The sequence below is a fragment of the Montipora foliosa genome, chromosome 13 (genome assembly GCF_036669935.1).
Source record: "Montipora foliosa isolate CH-2021 chromosome 13, ASM3666993v2, whole genome shotgun sequence".
NCBI lineage: Eukaryota > Metazoa > Cnidaria > Anthozoa > Scleractinia > Acroporidae > Montipora > Montipora foliosa.
This window is the reverse complement of record NC_090881.1, coordinates 1,804,418-1,809,417: the sequence shown is the minus strand read 5'-3', so window position 1 is coordinate 1,809,417 and position 5,000 is coordinate 1,804,418. Positions and strand designations below refer to the sequence as shown.

At 38.3% G+C, this 5,000-nt stretch overlaps 1 long non-coding RNA gene across 1 annotated transcript in view; it reads left to right on the top strand.

The window, feature by feature from the left end:
- Positions 1–5,000, top strand: part of LOC137982246 (uncharacterized) — an 18,906-nt gene that overhangs the window by 11,847 nt on the left and 2,059 nt on the right. The window contains exons 3-4 of the long non-coding RNA XR_011118646.1: positions 3,523–3,597; positions 4,251–5,000. The exon at positions 4,251–5,000 is cut by the window's right edge and continues 2,059 nt beyond it. This is a non-coding gene — a long non-coding RNA (uncharacterized lncRNA). The remainder of the gene's footprint in view (positions 1–3,522; positions 3,598–4,250) is intronic.

Sequence of the window (5,000 nt, the reverse complement as noted above, 5' to 3'; positions counted from 1 at the left end):
GAAACCGCCCTTTAGAACCATTGCAGGTAAAGGATCCAAGACACAGGACTTAGAAGAGGGCTTACACGCGAATACCGTTACTTCCTCTTGGCTAACCTCTCTAAAATTATTGAACTCCACAGGACATGTTGATGGTATTGGACGAATGGGCCCTACAATGATGTTCCTCTGAACAAGTTTGGAGTGAATTTTATCAATCTTGTTAATAAAGAAATCAGCAAATGAGTTGGCCAGCGCAGTATTGTCAGCAGAGGGTGGATAACGCTTCTCAGATGGTTTTTGAAGTAATTTATTAACAGTCGCGAATAATATCCTTTGATCTGAGGAATGTTCATTGATGATTGAAGTGTAGTGCGCTGATTTCAATGTAGCAATTAGGTTGTTAACCACACAGCATTGATGAACATATTGATCCCGGTCACACTGTAGCCGCGAAGCACGCCACCTCCGTTCCAGTCTTCTCCTTTTCCTTTTCTCAGCAACGACATCAGATGTGTACCACGGTGCAGATGGCCTTACAGTTACCTGACGTTGCTTTTTTGGAGCATGTTGGTCCGATAACTGTCGCAGAACCCTATCATACTGATCTACCATCGTATCTAAGTCAGTAGCTTGATCTTGTAACAAAGGAGAATCCATAATGTCCTTACAAAAGGAGTCCATATTTAATGAGTGTAATTTCCGGAAGTTAATCAATTTTTTTCTAAATTGTGGTTTCTGAATAGATAACACACAATGAATTGCAAAATGATCCGAAATAACAGGATCCTTGATTTTGGTATCCTTGATAAGTGAGTCATCTGATCTTGTAATGACTAAATCAAGGGTATGGCCACTGGCATGAGTTCCACAATTCACATGTTGTTTCAGATCATATGACTCAAGAAGGTCTGCAAACCGCTTGGCATTGGCATTGTCAGAATCATCCATATGGAAATTGAAGTCACCCGTTATTAATAAACATCCCGAAGGCTCAGCAGCAATTTGCTCCAGTAATCTAGAGAACTCTTCAAAGAAAAGCAAACAGGAGTTGTTGTCAGGTGGACGATAAATGACCAGGATCCTAATACACTGAAGGCGTCTGAGACGGACATCCATGAATTCAAATGACTGAAAGGTGTCACACATTGAGGAGTTGATATTAAGATTGTCTTTAAATAACACACCAACCCCTCCTCCCCTGGAATGAGATCTTGGAACATGTAGGAACCTATATCCGGTAGGACACAAAGTTCCCACTTCAACATCGTTGGTATTTCCAGGTCGCAGCCATGTTTCTGTCAAAGCCATAATATCGATATCGTTGTCCACAACATAGTCTTTCACTATCATCGCCTTATTCTTAACAGATCTTACATTAAGCAGGCAAAGCTGAACACAGCAAGAAATATATCTGTGAGATACAAAATCAGCTTGTCGTTGAACATTTCTCAAGTTGCCCGAGCCACACAAACGCGGTGAAACACAGCTGCGAGTGGTATTAGCAGGATAACAGTTAGTCGAACGTCGATTACCAATTACAACTGGAATAACAGTGGGACCAGGATTAAGACTTACATCTCCGCTTTTTACTAGTCGGATCAATTGAAAACTAGCAGTTGAGTTGTGATGATAATTCATTCTAGAGCGAAAGTAACCTTTTCCATGAAGTCGAAATCCAAGATGGAGGCTCGATCTCCACGTGGAATCCAGTCGTTTCAGGCTAGTTATTTCCCCCACAGAATTTCCTGGACTGTCAAAGCCTAGCGGTGCACGGGAAGTACAGTATAATATATTTCTAGATATAATTTCTTCTGGTCGAAAGTCAAATAAAAGTAAAAAGATCATTAAAATTACGGAGGCGAAAGGGACACGTCTAACCGCCATGCTAGCCGCCATTTCAGCAATATTGTTCTTAGCCAATAAATGTATTGTTAGCAGTTTCCCTATGCTTTGTTGCACATAGGATTCACAGAAAGGCAGAATTGTTATTATTTAATATTTATATTCCCTGTTTAACAATATAAGTCAAAAAATTACTAGTCGATATTGATTGTCTGAGAGCAGTGCAGTTCAAGTGTAATGCAGTTCAAAAAAAGTGTAATACCAGTGTAAATTACACATCAAGGAAAGGTTACGTTTATACAAACGTTGGCCGTGTAGCACTTATATTTTAAACAGAGTTAACTGAATAGAGTGTGATGTGATGTGCTAGATTTCTATCCCGTATGAACCATGTGAGCGTTAGCCCTTCTGATGGAAATGGGACCACACAAGGACAGAGAAAAAACTCTGACCAGGGTGGGAATTGAACCCACGACTTTCGGGTTAGATCTCCGCCGCTCAACCGACTGAGCTACAAAGTCAGACGGGAGCAGGCCGTGGGAACTGAAGATGTTCAAGGCACGGCAATGAACATGTACAAGTACAAGGAAAGGTTACGTTTATACAAACGTTGGCCGTGTAGCACTTATATTTTAAACAGAGTTAACTGAATAGAGTGTAATGTGAAGTGCTAGATTTCTATCCCATATGAACGATGTGAGCGTTAGCCCTACTGATGGAAATGGGCCCACACAAGGAAAGAGAAAAAACTCTGACCAGGGTGGAAATTGAACCCACGACCTTCGGGTTAGATCTCCGCCGCTCTTATTTCTGTTTAAATTACACATCGATTCTGTTTTGTTTTTGTTTTGTTTTCAAATTAAGGGCATGCCTTGGATGGCGCAATTTTTCCCTGATTGCGTAATATGCGTGCATTTGTTCTACTTAATCACCTCTAGTTTTTTTCTTGTATATTATTAACAAGTAATCACATGAGTTTTCTTGTGCAATTTTGGAATAAATAATCACAAGTAAATTTTTTTAAAAAAGTAAACATTGCACTAACCCTACAGGCTCGTGAAATTTGGTCGTCTTTGAAAAAATTTACTCGTGATTATTTATTCCAAATTGCACTGAAAATCACAACTAACAAGTTGATAGAGGGGTCTTCAATTGACAAGTAGTATCACGGTTGGACTGGATCAAGCATCAAAAAGAGGCTGATGCAAAGGAAAATAATTTGCATTCCTCCGCATTAGCCTCTATTTGATGCTGATTCCAGTCCACCTGTGAGAATATGAAACTTGTCTATTTATTGTAATGTTGCCAAATCAACAAGACCAAAGTAATTACACACTATAAATTTTTCTGAATGAAATACTGCACCTTTCAATTAACCATAAACTGGAGTAATATATCCTAGTCAGAATGCTAACCAATCCAATTCAGCTGCTGCTGCCAAGTATGGGAAACCTACAGAGTGACTAAGTTGCAATAAAATTATTGGTCTTAGCTTTTCATCTGACTGGTTGAAATATTAATGCAATTTTTTTTTTAATGCAATTATAGATCAAACTTTAAACAATAGTCATGTCTATAATTACTCTCAACAAAATTATAATCAACTGGGAAGCCCTTCAAAAATGTTTACTAATTAAATATTTTCCAGTGCTAATAAGTTAATTTTTTTAATGGTACACCTGCCTTTTGTACATTTAGGAAGTGTCAGACTATGAAAGTCAAAGATGAAAGAAAATAAAAGAAAAAGAGTTGGAGTAGTTGAAGACACGTTTTGTAAGTACAATGTACGCACATCTTGACAATTAAGATACTTTGCCAATTTCATTTTGCAATAGCCTTTACACAGCATTAGGACAGTTGATGGAGCATCATAAGCGCCTTGACAAACAGGAAATGTTTGCCATTTAAACAACATCAAACATTGTTTGGTGACCAAACATGCTCTTGAAGTGAGTGGCCAAACGGTTAAAGTATAGTTGATCTAACTCAGATCAAACTCCTCACAAATACGTTAAAAATACATGGATACAAGCGGCTGAGCAAGCGTGGTACGCATGCATGCGCGAAACAAAAGTTCGCCCATCAAGCATGATAACAAAAGAAATGTTTTATGTTGTTTGATCGAATATTTGATGGACTTCAATTTTTATCAAACACGAACAAACACGATCAAAGAGCACCAAACAAGGTGGCCGAATGGTAAAATTTTTGGTCTGCACCAAACAATATTCGACGTTGTTTAAATGTCAATTATTTCCCGTTTGGCCAGGCCCTAAGACATTTCCATTATAATCAACAAAGTCAAAGTAGCTAGCACATGTTTGTTAAGACAAAATCATTCTCTTTATGTATAATTATGTCAAGTTACTGTTACAGTAAATTGGTTATTAAATCCTGACAGGAAATGTTTGCTCTTCTGTTTGAAGGTTCCAGGAGATCCAGCAATTATGGTTGGCCTCCTCTACTTGAAGGCCAAAATTACATTTTTGTGGTCAAGTAAAGTCCTAAACGTTTGGCATTCTTTACAACAGCAACTCAAATAAAAGTGATTTAATTGTGAAGGTTGCTTGGACAAAGATTGTTTAACGAAAATAATGTGCAAAGAAAAAGTAAAGAATTTTGAGAAAACAACTAAACCTTTGAGTTTATAATACATGTTTCAACAGAAACCTCTGCCATCCTCAGTTAGTCAGAATACTAAGGGATGGAAGCTGAATTTATAATATTAAATAGAAAATGCTAAAGTGAAAAATAGTAACAATTGAATAAGTATAGCGTGAAATTAAAGATAGTTTTAGATTGACATAGTGTAATTGTTGATTCAAAGAGGGTTGTTTCTCTGAATACAAATAGCCTCTTTTAACTTAAGTTGAAAACTGGTTGAAACGTGATCTAAGGGCCTGTTTACATGGAGAAAGGGTGACCCTCTTAGGAGGGTCACCCTTCTATAAGGGGCAAAAGATAGCCCCCCTTTACATGCAAAGTCCTGGCCCTGAGGCGATCGCGATTATTGAATCTGACGCCGAGGGAGACAACCAGCTCTTTTCCTCGCTGTTCATATCCTTAAGTTCTTTTCCCGGCTCCTGAACAATTTCAGGGCAAAAATTTTAGGGGAAATCGAACGCCATGCATCGGCGTATTTCTGCATACATTGTGGATAGATCAGCCTCGAAGTC